We start from the raw sequence: 15,922 nt of genomic DNA on the forward strand, positions 1-15,922 counted from the left end.
AAATAAAATAAAATAAAATAAAATAAAATAAAATAAAATAAAATAAAATAAAATAAAATAATAAATAAGAGCAGCTGGGATATGTCCTGTTATCTCAACATCTTCACCTGTCACCAATTCTCTCCATCATATTCTCCACTGCATTCATGTTGAACTGCCAGTAAGACAGTATAGTAGTAAACATACAGAGGCCTAAGAAAATAACTTTAAGGAAGGTAACTACCTCGGTCAAACCTGCTGTCTTCCCATTAGATAACCTCATCTAAGAGAATAATTACTTTTGATGGCCTGTGTATACTGTTCCTGGATGATTGAGGCAAATATCTCCATAAAGATTTAAAACCATATTTTCTTGGTATCAATAAACAAGCATAGAGATTGGGAATGATAAAGAATGTGTGTGTATCTTGTGTGCATAGTATCTACATTATTTAGAATTTCTGATATTATGCATGAGATAATAGTCTAGCAATAGTCTATTTAAAATATAAAGGAAAAAATAAAAATGTAAAGGAAAAAAACAATACCAATGAATAGTATTAGAAACTCCTCATACTTTATGTAGAATTTAACTTTTGCACTTCAAAAATACAGGGCAGGACTTCTAGTTTCAGTTCTAATATGTAAGGAAATCAGAAACCATCCATCCTATCCTTTCAACAAGAAACACAAAGAGCAAACTGGAAAACAACGACTTTCCTTGGTCCCAACAGAGAACAAAGATTGCAGAGAAGGTGTTACATCAGAACCTGTAGAGACAGGTGAATCCAGAGAGTCGTAATCAAAATTTGCTTACTTATAGCAGAAACTACTTGGGATACAGACACTAATAGGAATGATTGGGTGGTAATTTTGATGATGTGCTGGAGGCTAAGTGTGGAGTGAGAAACTCCTGGGGGCTTCTGTCTTGGAAGGGTTTCACAATTTCATGCTGTTTTAGTTTTATCTCCAGGAAACACATCCAGATCTCACAATGAAAATCTGAGAATGATCCTTTTGTGGTTCAGGCAGGGGACAGGAAACAATAATCATTGTAAAATATGACCAGAATATACACTATGGCAAATACCTACCCTCCCTACCAAAGGAAAAGATTTCACTGGAGTCTTATCCCAACTGGCAGAATTCTTCTTACTCCACTAGCCCTCTAGTTTCACTAGAGAGAGGGTAGGGGAATAAAGCTACATCACTGGAGAAACATGAAAGGGTCACAGTCCCAAGTCTCAAGACTACTAAAAGAATGAGAGCAAATTACAGACTTATAAAATTCTCCCTCTCTCCAAATCTTACCACCATATCAACAGGACTCCAGTGTAATAACAGTAGATTACACCTGGAAGAGCTACAAAGTGCAGACTCTATTTAAGGAAGAGTACACAGGGAAGTTCAGAGTAACATAGACAAAATCAGTGACAGAGGACTTTGAAACCTCTGGCATCTACCATACAGTAAACCCTTGACCAGATTAACATAAATCTTCTCAGTAAACGTCTACTTACTTCAGTTCCAGTGTCTGACACAACATGTATGGCTCTCAATAAAAAATAGTTAGCATGCCAAATGGAAATAAAAAACAAAAATCACAGTCTGATAGGACAAAGAAGCAAAAAAAAATAACCTAACAAGATTCATACATGATATATTAGAGTTGTCAGATACAGATCTGAAATAACTATCATTAATATTTTAAAAGTTTGGGGGCTCCTGAGTGGCTCAGTCGGTTGAGCATCCGACTTCAGCTCAGGTCAAGATCTTGCGTTTGTGGGCTCAAGACCCGCATTGGGCTCTGCGCTGACAGCTCAGAGCCTAGAGCCTACTTTGGATTCTGTGTCTCCCTCTCTCTGTGCCCTTCCCCTGCTCATACTCTCTCAAAAAATAAAATGTACAAAAAATTTTAAAAATATTTTAAAAGTTTGAATAGAAAAAAGTAAAATAAAAAACATGCAACAAAAATGGACAATGTAGGCGGAGTGATGGAAACTCTAAGAAAGAATCAAAATGAAATGGCAGAAATAAAACAGCATTATTACAGAAAGGAAAATGCCTTTATGTGCTCATCAAAAGACTTGACACAGCCAAAAAACAATAAGTAAGCTTGAATACATGTTAACAGAAATTTCCAAAACAGAAATATAGAGGGAACAGTAACAATAGAAAAGAAACTTTATAAGGTGTGGGACAATTTTAAAAGATATATGCATAATTGGAATATCATAAATAGAGAAAAAAATGAAACAGAAGAAAGATTTGAGGTAATAATGGATGAGTATTTTCCAGAATTAATGGCAGGCAATAAATGACAGATCCAGAAAGTCAGAACGCAATAAGGATAAATACAAACAACAAAAAATAATGACACCTAGATATTTCATTTTCAAACTGTACAAAATCAAAGACAAATGAAAACCTTGAAAACATCCTGAAGAGAATGGCATAGAAAAGAATATAAGATACAGTAGATTTCTCATCAGAAACCATGCAAGCGTGAATTAAATTGAGTGAACTATTTAAAGTACTGAAAGAAAAAACACTAACCTGGATTCCTATAGTCAGTAATACTGACCTCTAAGAGTAAAGAAAAGATAAAGACATTATCAGAAAACACAATCTGAGAGAATCCGTTAATACCAGATCTTCTCTGCAAGAAATGCTAAGTTTTTCAAGGAGAAAGAAAATAATGTAGTCAGATACTTGAATCTACATAAATGAAGGAAGAATACAGGAGAAGCAATTAGTGAAGGTGAAATAAAGTTATTATTTTCTTATTCTAAATAAAAGAAATGTATAAAATAATATTATAAACAATATATTGATTAGAGCAGATAGATATGTGAAATAATGAGAAAATAAAGGACGGAAGAGAAAAATTGATAATGCTCTGTTATAAAGTCCAGGTACTATACATGAAAAGGTGCAGTATTATTAGAGGTAGATTATGATTACTTAAAAGTATATATTGGAAATTTTAATGTGACCACTAAAAATAATACATTGGAGAGAGAATACAATTTTCAATAAGAAACAGAGATGTCAGTGAAAGAGAGGGAGAGGAACAAGGAACAAGTATAATGAATGGAAAACATTGGTAGCTATTAATCTATATCAGTATCACTTTAAATGGAAATAGTTTAAGTACACCAGTTTAAAATCAGACATTGTCAGAGTGGATAACAAACAAACCCCAAAACTTTAAATATTCAGGTAGGTTAAAGGCAAAGAATTGGAGAAAGATAAACCATGCTGACACTAATCAAAAGAAATCTTTAGTATCTATATTAATTTCAGAACAAGTACACTTCAAAGTTATTAAAGAAAAAGAGGGGCATTATATGATAAAGGGGGATTCTCCAAAATATAGCAACTCTAAACATACATGCATCTAGTATCAAACTATACAAAGGAAAATTGATAGAATTAAAAGAAATAAATTCACTTTCATAGCTATAAATTTCAACATCCCCTTTTGAGTGATTAATAAATCAAGTGGGATCCCAAATCATTAAAGATATAGTTGACCTGAATAGTACTATCAATCAGTTTGCTCTAATTGACATTTACAAAATTTTCCATTTTTCAATAGCAGAATACATATTCCTTCCAAACTGATATAGAACATTTACCAATTTGGATCAAATTCTTGGCCATAAAACATATATCTACTAGTTTAAAAGAAGAGAAATAATACAAAATATGCTGTTAGGCCACAATGGACTTAAACTAGGAACCAGAAAAAGAAAGATTAGAAATCACCAAATATTTGGAAATGAAATAATAACATACTTACAGATAAAATATGGTTTAGTAGAGTCTCAAGAAAAATTTTAAAATATTTTCATTTAAAATAGAAACACAACTTTTCAATAATATTGGGATGCAACAAAAGCAGTGCTTATGGAGAAATTGCTAGGAAAAAATACATATTTAATAACAATATCTAAACTCACCACTTAATCTTTCTTGGTGGGAAACTAGAGACATAAGAGAAATTAAAGCATAAAGCAAGCAGAAAAAAAAATTAGAGCAGAAATTAATGACACTTAAAAGAAAAAAATAGGAAAATCAACACAACTGTTCTTTGAAACGGTCACAAAATTAATAAACTTTTATGCAGTGTAACCAGGAAAAATATTACTAACAATAGAAATGAAAGCAGAGTCATCACTACTGATTAATGGATGTTAAAATGTTAACAGGGAAAATCACAAACGAATTTTGCCACATATTGAACAATTAGGTGAAATGGAGCACCATCCTGAAATAGAAAATTTACCTAAACTCATGCAAAGAGAAATAAATCATCTCAATTGACCTGTATCTATAAGTTGAATTGATAATGAAAGAAAATTACAAAAATATAAGCACTATCCCAAATGGTAACAGTACTGAATTCCATAAAATAAGGAAGCAGAGAAAATACTCTCTACATAATTCTTTCAAACATTACCCTTACACCAAAAGCAGATGGACATAACAAAAACAGGTTTAACAGACCAGTATCCTTCACAAATAAAGATAAAAAACCTCCTCAACAAAATATTAGCAAATCATACATGGGATAAATCTAATTATATACCACAACAATGTACTCCTGATATGCAAGGCTGTTTCAACATTTGAAAATCAATTAATAAATTCACCATATCAACAGCCTAAAATCCAACCAGAAAATCAAATGATCATATCAATTTATAGAGAAAAAAACACTGAGAAAATCCAGCACTCATTCATGAAAAAATGCTCAAAAACTCAAGAAAGGAATAGAGGGGAAAACTCATCGAATTGATAAAAGAATATTTCTAAAACACCTACAGCTAATATCATACTTAATGATGAGAAACTGGACATTTTCACCCTAAGATGAACAAAACAAGAAAGTTCTCTTTTACCATTTCTCCTCAACAGTGTACTGGAGGTCCTAGTAAAAAGACAAATAAAGTAAAGAAAAGATACATAGATCGGAAAGAAGAAATAAAACTGTCTTCATTTGCAGATAACATGATTATTTATGTAGAAAATGTCAAAGAAATTTTTTTAAATTTATTTATTTATTTTGAGATAGAGAGAGGGAGACAGAGAATCCCAAGCAGGCTCTATGCACTCAGTGGCAGAGCTTTACGTGGGGCTTGAACACAGGAACCATGAGATCACGACCTGAGCCAAAACCAAGAGTCAGATGCTTAACTCACTGGGCCACCCAGGCACCCCTCCAAGAAATAAAAAAAAAAAAAAAAAAAAAAAAGCTGTCCTAGAACTAATAAGCAAGTATACCAAAGGCACAGGATATAAGGTTAATATTTAAAAACCAAATATTTTCTTATATATCAGCAATAAAAAATTACAAGTTGAAATGTAAATATATACATATAATTTGAAATAGGATTAATAAATGTAATGCTTAAGTATAAATCTAACAAAGTATGAATAAGATCTATATGTGGAAAACAGATAATCCTGAAAAATATCAAAGATAATTTTAATAAATGGAAAGATACTCTGTGTCCATGGATTGTAAGACTCATTAATGTTCAGATGTCAATTCTTCCCAACTTTATAGATTCAAAACACTATCAAAATTCTAGCAAGGTCTTTTATAGCTACTGAAAAACTGATTCTAAAATTTATATGTAAAAGTCAGGCCAGTACTGAAAAGAATACAGTTAAAGTACTCACACTACTCAATTTTATTTTTTTTATTTATTTATTTTTTCAACATTTATTTATTTTTGGGACAGAGAGAGACAGAGCATGAACGGGGGAGGGGCAGAGAGAGAGGGAGACACAGAATCGGAAACAGGCTCCAGGCTCTGAGCCATCAGCCCAGAGCCCGACGCGGGGCTCAAACTCACGGACCGCGAGATCGTGACCTGGCTGAAGTCGGATGCTTAACCGACTGCGCCACCCAGGCGTCCCATACACTACTCAATTTTAAGGCTGACTTACAGCAATCAAAACAGTGTAGTATTTGTTAAAGAAATGATACATCAATTAAATGAATGAATATAGATATCAGAAATAGATCCAAACAGGAGCACCTGGGTGGTTCAGTCAGGTAAGCATCCCGTTCTTGATTTCAGCTCAGGTCCTGATCTCATGCTTTGTGTGATCAGGCCCCGTGTTGGGCTTTTGGCTGACAGCACAGAGCCTGCTTGGGATTCTCTCTCTGTTCCTCCCCTGCTTGTGCTTTCTTTCTCTCTCTCTCTCAAAATAAATAAATAAACTTAAAAAAAAGAGAGAGAAACAGACCCAGACAAATATAGTCAACTTACCTTGACAAAGTAACAAAGACAATAGAGAAAAGATAGCCTATTCAACACAGCATGTAGTAAGTAATAATTGGATACTCATATGCAAAAATACATAAATAAGCCTATACACAGACCTTACATATTTTATAAATGTTATCTTAAAATGGATCATAGACTTATATGTAAGATAAAATTTTTGAAAATTTAAGTAGGAAATAGGAAAAGAAAACCTATGTGACCTTGGGTTGATGAATAAATTTTTAGATATAACACTTAATGATGTTGACCCATGAAAGCAAAAGTAGATAATTTGAACTTTATTAAAATCTGAAATGTATGCTCTGTGAAAGACACTGTTAAAATAATTAAAGACAAATAATAGACAAGAAATAATATTTGCAAGCCATATATCTGATAAAGGACTTGCATTTAAAATATAAAAAAATAAGTTTAAAAAACAATAAGAAAATAAACAACACAATTAAAAATGGGCAAAACACTTGGAGAGACACTTCACCAAAGAAGATAAACAGATGGCAAATAAGCTTATGAAAAGATATTCAACATAATCTGTTACTAGGGAAATGAACATTAAAAGAAGATGTCTATTAGAGTTACTAATTATTCTTTTATTTCTATACAGAACATTTGTGGTATAAATGGTGCAAGTGGATTAAGGAATCTTCAGTTTTGTATTTGGTATCTAGCCACTTTACTGTCCTTGTTTTCAGTTTCTTTTCTTTACTGATGGAGTCTCTTGCATTTCTTAATTATACAATCATATTATAAATGAATAGATGACTTAGCTTTCCTAACATTTATTGTTCTAATTCAGTTTCCTTGTTGAGTAACTGAAATTGAGAAGTGAATCTAGAATAATATTTATGAAGATTATGAGTACCATGTCTTACTTATAAATTTACTGGAAGTGCTTCTATTATTTATTTACCATGATTCTGCTATATAATGTGAAATATGCATTACATGCATCTATCATCTATGTATGTATGTGTGTATGTATATATATACATACATATGTGTGTGTGTGTGTATATATATATATGTATACATTTAACCTAGTTTAACAATTATCCATGTATTCCTATCTTAAATTTTTTTTACATTTATTTTTTTGAGAGACATAGAGAAACAGAGTGCGAGTGGGGGAGGGACAGAGAGAGAAGAAGACACAGAATCCGAAGCAGGCTCCAGGCTCCGAGCTGTCAGCACAGAGCCTGACACGGAGCTCAACCGATGGAGTGCAAGACCATCACCTGAGCCGAAGTCAGATGCTTAACTGGCTGAGCCACCCGGCGCCCCTCCATGTATTCCTATCTTAATGAAGTTTTTTTATTCAGAAAATGAGTGTATTATAGTAATACACATGTATGGTAACAATTTTTTAAATATTTATTTTTGAGAGACAGAGCGCAAGCAGGGTAGAGGCAAAGAGAGAGAGACACAGATTCCAAAGCATGCTCCAGGCTCCGAGCTGTCAGCACAGAGCCCAATCAATGCAGGACTCCAACCCATGAACTGAAAGATCATGACCTGAGCCAAAGTTGGACACTTAACTGACTGAGCCACCTAGGTGCCTGATAACATGTTTTATAATAATGAATTGTCCTCAATTAATGAACTAAACCCTACTAATTTTAGCTATAATTATTTCAGTGTGCCATTGTAACATACTCATTATAATTTTACATTTTTTTGTTTCTTGGTCATGTTTTTTTCAAGTATAATTAACATACAGTGTTATATTAGTTTCAGATGTACAATATAGTGATTCATCAATTCCATATATTACACAGTGCTTATAATAATACTTATTCTAAGTTTGTATTATTATGCTCATGATAATTTTGAAGATTTTTCTCCAAACACTTAGGGTTCTTCCTTCAGGTCTTCTCTGCTCTCTCTGTTACATGGTCTACATGTTTTCCTCAGTAATATTTATTTAATCCTAGCCAGAACTAGAAATCCAGAATCCAAACTCTAGAAATGCAGCCATTCCCAACACAGAAATCTCCCTTTTGATCAGAGCAGCTACAAGGTGCAGTTTCTGCTATCATTGACTTTTCATGTGAGAGACTGTGATCCAGGAACTACCAAAGACACATTTCAAGCTCTCTGGGTTGTACTTTTGAACTGTTTTACCTGGGCTTACAGTAAGGAAAAGCTTCTGCATGAACCCACAAAGTAGAAACACGGTGAATTTCATTTATAGATACATGTAAAAAATTCCTATTTATATGTAACAGAGCAAATAATGTTTTAAAAGATAAGAATCTTGGGGCGCCTGGGTGGCGCAGTCGGTTAAGCGTCCGACTTCAGCCAGGTCACGATCTCGCGGTCCGTGAGTTCGAGCCCCGCGTCAGGCTCTGGGCTGATGGCTCAGAGCCTGGAGCCTGTTTCCGTTTCTGTGTCTCCCTCTCTCTCTGCCCCTCCCCCGTTCATGCTCTGTCTCTCTCTGTCCCAAAAATAAGTAAATGTTGAAAAAAAAATTTAAAAAAATAAAAAAAAAGATAAGAATCCAATGAAAAATGGGTAACAAATAAAAATTGGCATTTAATACTAATGAAAAGGTTGTGTGACATGTAAAATTGCTCAAACTCACTAGAAAAAATAGAAATACAAATTAAAATACTAATTTGCCATTTTCCACACAGTGTACAGAAGAGTGTGAAGAATCAAACATTCATGTGCATTGTTGATACATGTGTAAATTAAAGCAACTTCTTTGGAATGCAAGTTCTATTAAAATAACATTTATATCCTGGCCCAGAAATTCCACTTTTGGGAATTTATTACCATAGAAATATACAAAGCTGAAAATAAAAAGTTGTTCTTTACTGCATTGGTTATAATAGAAAATAGAAGCTCTATCTGGATGCATCAATAAGAGTTGTTTAATGAAATTGTGCCATATCTATACAGGACCAACATTTAGTTTGATGAATAGTAGCATTAGTTTATAAATATATATTTCTTCACATACTGTTCTTGCATTGATATCCCTCTGGCATATCCCTCTAAATGTGCATGTGTGGTTAGGCAAACTTGCATTCTTGCCATCCACAGTGAGAATATTTCCCAAAGAAGGTCCTCTCTTTCAGCCTAGGTTGCAAAGTAAGAAACACGTAAGCCAGCTGAAGTCAAAACCAGTGGATGTATAAACTCAAGAATGAGAATTGATATGCATTATAAACCACTAAGTACTTTTGTTGTTGTTTCATGACACTATCATACCAGTGCTGGTTCTGGTCAGATAGCCATTATTATTGCACAGTAGTTATACTAATTATTAACTTTAATAAAAAAACCTGCATATTTATAATAAAATACATTTGAATATCATTAGAGAAAGAGATTACTTTATGTGCTTAATGAAAATATTATCAGGACTTACTTGTAGGTAATATGATATAGAAATGTGTATCTATTTATGAATGTGAATTTGTATGTATGTATATTAGTATGCATCTTTGCAAAGAAAAAAGTCTAGAAATGCATATAAGATAAACAATACCCTTAAGGGCTTAAATTGAGTACTAGTATTGACAGAGATGTGCATTTAGTTTTGTGTACTTTCCAAAAAAATTTAAATGTGTGCATATATTATTTCTTCAGTAAAGTACATAATGTTTTAAAGTTAAAAATAAATATACAAGAAGTAATAAAGCATTCCATCTGGCTAAGAACATTGTAAAGTATGTTATAATTTTAATAAAATGATTAAAAATAATGTGACTGTCCTGGCTGTGTGATCTAAATTTTGATTTATAAAATTATTTGTTCTGAAAGAACTCAGTTGAGATCATGTCCTGATTTCCCTTCATCATAATGTAATCATAGTTGACATTTATTGACTAATTAATATAAGCCAGGAAATTTGCAGAGTACTTAACTTGCATTATCTTATTTAATACAATACCATTTGAAGTAGGTGTATGAATAATCATGGTATACAGATAATTTTTAATATCAAAGGTTTTTTTTTCAGGTATACTCACTAAACTGCAAAACAACATTTGCCTTTGAATCAGCTACTCTATCTTTTCCTAGTGACTGTATTAACTGGCATTGCAGTTGATTTTATTTTTTATCTTAAAATAATTTAAAATACACAGAAAGATACAAAACTCATAAAACAAAATAAAACAAAAACCTGTATGCCATTCACCCAACAATTCCATTAAATTTCTCCCAATGTTCCAAAAAGTCCTTTAGAGCAAAAGGATCCAAACCAGTTGTTATGTATTTATGTTCTATTGTGATTAGACAGAGGTCATGCATTATGAGCTTATATATATCACAGAAGTGATGCTGAGTCCTTCATTGCACCCTGTTAAATGGCACACATGTGGAAGCATCCCATTAATGGTTCTTTTGTCAAGTTCATAAAACATTGTTTCATCCCTATGAGATTTTCCAATGTAAACACACTTTTTCATACACTTTGAAATTAATGTATATTGTGTGAGACTATACTTTGAGACCATGTAAAATCTTACTCCTTATTCACAAGCACCCAATAGTTCTATCATCATTTACCATTGTGTTGTTACTATCATTATAAAGCAAGAATTTTCTAAATGGGGATAAGATTCACATAACTTAAAAGTATTCCTTTTACAAAAAAATAAAAAATAAAAAAATAAAATGATTCCTTTTAAAAGGAACAATGCATTCAGGACACCTGGGTGGCTCCGTCGGTTGAGCGTCCAACAGTGGCTCAGGTCATGATCTCATGGTTCGTGAGTTCGAGCCCTGCATCGGGCCCTGTGGTGACAGCTCAGAGCCTGGAGACTGCTTCAGATTCTGTGTCTCTGTCTCTCTCTGCCCCTCCCCTGCTCATGCTCTGCCTCTCTCTCAAAAGTAAATAAACATTAAAAATAAATAAATGAATAAATAAATAAATAAATAAATGGAACAATACATTCAACTAGGAAAAAAAAATCTCTATCCAGTTCAAAACATTTTCATCACCCCAATATAAAAACTCCACACCCACTAGGCAGGTACTGTCCATTCTATCCTCTTTCCAGCCCTTGACAACCACCAGTTCTTCTGTTTCTACAGATTTGCCTATTCCAAATATTTCACATAAATAGAATCACACAATAATATGTGACCTTTTGTGTCCGACTACCTTAATTTAGCATAACGCTCTCAAGGTGTATCTATGTTGTAACATTTATCAGTATTTAATTCATTTTTATTGCTGAATAATGTTCCATTGAATAAATATTCCACATTTTTAAAATACATTTGTCTATTGATAGACATTTGGGTTGTTTCTTCCCTTTGGCTACTGTGAATAATCCTGCTATGAACACCCATGTAAAACTATGTATTTCAATATCAATGTTCAATCCTTTTAGGTATACACCTAGGAGTTTAATTACTGGACCATATGTATTCTAGGTTTTTTGTTTTTGTTTTTCTTTTTTGAATAACCACTAAATTGTTTTCCATAGCAGCTACATCATTTTACAGTACCTCTAGTAATGTATGAGGTTTCGAATTTCTCCACACTACTGTCAACACTTACTACTTTTTTTTATTTTAGCCATCCTAGTAAGTATACAGTGGTACCTCACTGAAATTTTATGTTTCCCTAATGACTCATAATATTGAATATATCTTCATAGTACTTGTTAGTAATTTCCATATCTTCCTTGAGAAATGTCTATTGAAGTCCTTTACAATTAAATAATTTTTTTAAATTGAGTCGTCTTTTTGTTATTGACCTGTAAACATTTTTTATATATTGTGGAAGCTAAACCTTCTCAGATATATGTTTTACAAATATTGCCTCCCATACTGTAAGTTGTTTCTAACTTTCTTAATGATGTCATTTAATGAACCAAAGTTTTCTACTTTGGTAAAGTCAAATTCATATAGTTCTTTTTCATTGCTTAGAGTGTCATACCTAAGAATCCACTGCCAAATCTAAAGTCATGAAGAACTTATCCCTATGTTTTCTTCAAAGAGTTTTATGGTTTTAGCTCCCATATGTAACACATTAATCTATCTTGACTTAAGTATTGTATAACTGTATGTTATTTATCGCATATGCTGTGAAGTAGGGGTTTGAGTTAATGTTTTTATATGATGGGAAATATGGGTTCAATTTCATTATTTTGCATGTGGATATCCAGTTTCTTGCGTACAACTGTATTCAGACTATTCTTCACTCATTGAATGGACTTGATGCCTTTGTCGAAATTAAGTAGCCATCAATGTCTGGGTTTATTCCTGGACTCTGAATTCTGTCCTTTTGGTCTATATGTCTATCCTTAAGCCAGTACCACATTGTTTATCATTGCTTTGTAGTAAATTTCAAAATTTAGAAGCGTAAGTCTCTGACTTTATTCTTTTACAATATCATTTGGCTACGCAATGTCTGTAACAGACATTTGTAACAACATTTGTAACAAATGTAAGGATTTGTAGTACCTTTAAGTAGACAGTAGATCTTTAGAAAACAAGTCCTGAGTTCTAGATATGCTCATTGCTACTGGAGTATTTTTGGTCTCAGGTCCTTTGAATGGGCAGTTAGAATATATATAAATTGAACCCAATTGTTGAATCTAGCTTTCTTCTTTTCTGTATTTGTACTGTTCTTCTTCAAGAGTGAAAATTCTAACCCCTATTATCTTCAATATCTATTTATCCAGCCAGCCACCCAGCCATCGACATACCACTAGTCTGATGACCCTAACCAACACCTTGTCTGAAAGCCTTGTTCATGCAGGCCTTGACTCCCATAGGGTCTGTTCCCAGCTTGGACGCTATTAGTCTGCTAGGCCTGCCATAATAAAATTCCACAGAATGAGTGGTTTCAACCACAGAAATTTATTTTCCCACAGTTCTGGAGGCTAGCAGTGTCAGATCAAGGTGTCAGCAGGTTTGGTTTCTCCTGAGGCTTGTCTCCTTGGCCTGCAGAGGGCTGCCTTCTTGATGGGTCCTCATCTGGCCCATTCTGTGTGTGGCGCACATCCTTCTGTCTGTATTCCTGTACTTAAAAGGACTCCAGTCATATAAGATTTGGACCACCTTAAAGGTGTCGTTTTAGTGTAATCACCACTTTAAAGACCCTATCTCTAAATACGGTCACATTATGAGGGACTGGGGGTGAGAGCCTCAACATATGAATTCTAGAGGAAAAAAACCCTACCCATTCTGGGACATCCCTGCTCCTTGCCACATTATCTTCCTCCCTGCTCTGATTAATTTTTCCATGAGCAGCAGACACTGGTAGTCTACCTAGGAAGAAGGGCAGCTTTGTCTTCTTTATAAATTGAATATTATCAACTGATTTAAGTTGAGAAAATTTAAAGAGGTTTGAACCTCAGAGAAAAAGAGGGTAAAATCTATAGAGCTATGGAGGGAGGCAAGTTAAAAGTGCTTCTGTGAGGTTGAAAACTGTTGGTAGAAAATATTGATTCTGTGTCCTTCCTTCCTTCCTTCCTTCCTTCCTTCCTTCCTTCCTTCCCCTTCCTTTCCCTTTCTTTCCTTCCTTTCCTTTCCTTCCTTTCTCTTCCACTTTCTATCATCTCTTCTTTCTTTCTTACTAATACTGATTGGCCACCAGGTGTCTTAGTTATGATCATAGTCTTCCAGTGATTATTGCTGACATGAGAATTTTTTTTTAAGTTTATTTGTTTATTTTGAGAGAGAGAGAGAGAGAGAGAGAGAGAGAGAGAGAGGGCATGAGTGAAAGAGGGGCAGAGAGAGAGAGAGGGAGAGTGAGAATCCTAAACAGCTCCACACTGTCAGCACAGAGCCTGACATGGGGCTTGAACTCACGAAACCATGAGATCATGACCTGAGCTGAGACCAAGAGTCAGAGGCTTCTCTGATTGAGCCACCCAGGTGCCCCTGACATGAAGAATTTTTAAATTCTATTTTCTAAGAAAAAGGTAAAAACTTTTGAATCTTACTTAGGTACGGATGATATTACATCAGAGTCCATATTAGGCTATTAAATAGAATGATTTATGTAGTCTTTCTTCTTCTGAGGAAATTGTACAGCATAAATATAGAATATAATACTGTGGCAGAGAGGTCAGGTTTTTTTTGTTGTTGTTTTTTAATTTTGGTAGATGAATGTTTTTTTTTGGTTGGCTTTTTTTTTTTTTTAAGAGAGACCCATTTATTAATCAAGTATCCAATGAAGATCTATGTTTTAGAAATAGAGCCATTGCTTTAACATGAAAGAGCAAAAAATCCACTGGAAAAACACAAAGTAACATTGATTTTATTTGTTTATTTTTAATTATTTTAATGTTTATTAATTCTTGAGAGAGAGAGAGAGGACTGTGAGTGGGGGAGGGGCAGAGAGACAGGGAGACACAGAATCTGAAGCAGGCTCCAAGCTATGAGCTATCAACACAAAGCCCAACATGGGGCTCGAACCTGTGAACTGTGAGATCATGACCTGAGTCAAAGTTGTATGCTTAACCAACTGAGCCACCCAGGCACTCCATAACTTTATTTTTTAAAATTTTAATTCCAGTATAGTTAACCAGTAGTGTTAAATTAGCTTCAGTATATAATAAAGAACATTGACTTCAATACACATAGTGACAATGATGTGATGAAGTATGCTTGCAGCAAAACACTCAGAAGAGGCACTAAACCAACACCATAGAGAAAACACTGAAGAGATACATTACTCTCGTAGAAGGTACTTACGAAACGGAAGCTCCAAATACCAGGAAGAGTTAGATGGATTCTGGAGAAAGAACAATCTGGACTCAGAAAACACAATAAGGGAGCATCTGACACATCCAAGGAAATATTAAGAGACTAGCATTCTTATAGTAAAGAGTGTGAGTAAAAGATGAAAGAAGAGGGCATTCCTGGCAGGTACCAACACTGGAAGACTGTATGACATAAAAAGCAATTTGCGTTTAATCTGCAAGTCAGTGGAGAAACACTGAGTGACTTGAAGGAAAAGAGTGAAATCATCCAATTTACATATAGAAGATTGCTCACAGTGTGGAGGATGAATTAGAAGGGCATGAGATTAAAAGCAAGAAGTTAGTGCAGTTCCACAGATTATAATAGAGTCAATCACAGTAATGTCAGAGTGGCATATTTTTTAACCTTGCACTACATTTTATATAAATTCATGGAATGGGAAAATATAAATTATGCTTATAAAAATGTGACATTTTTAACAAATAGTGACTTACACATCCAAATAAATCCTTCTAAGTAGTAATCCACAAAAACGAACAGCACTATCACCTCTCAAAAATATTTGAATCTCTTCCTTTAAATTTGCCTTCAAAGGTAGTTTACATCACACTAAAAATGTTTACTGTTTTATAAATTATTGTTTTAATGTTATTGCTAGCAGATATTTGAACAAAAATGTCACTGCCTTACTTAATCTGATATTTTGTTGACAAATACCCTTGAACCTTCTCTAAATTGAATGAAAGGAATTTGGGTGCTTAGAGAAAAAAAAATAAATATCTAGAGCTTACAGTGTCACGGCCCCTGTAGGTGCTTTATAAATAAAGCCTCCTTTTTTATAAAGAATACATATTCTTTCTGACTCTATTTTCCACCACCCCCTCCTCTACTCATTTAATTTACTTGCCTGTAACCTTAAGGTATTTTATTTTCTTAGTTCTACTATGTTTAGAACCTCACTG

The sequence above is a fragment of the Herpailurus yagouaroundi genome, unplaced genomic scaffold, assembly GCF_014898765.1.
Source record: "Herpailurus yagouaroundi ecotype Mexico unplaced genomic scaffold, PumYag 180, whole genome shotgun sequence".
Taxonomy (NCBI): domain Eukaryota; kingdom Metazoa; phylum Chordata; class Mammalia; order Carnivora; family Felidae; genus Herpailurus; species Herpailurus yagouaroundi.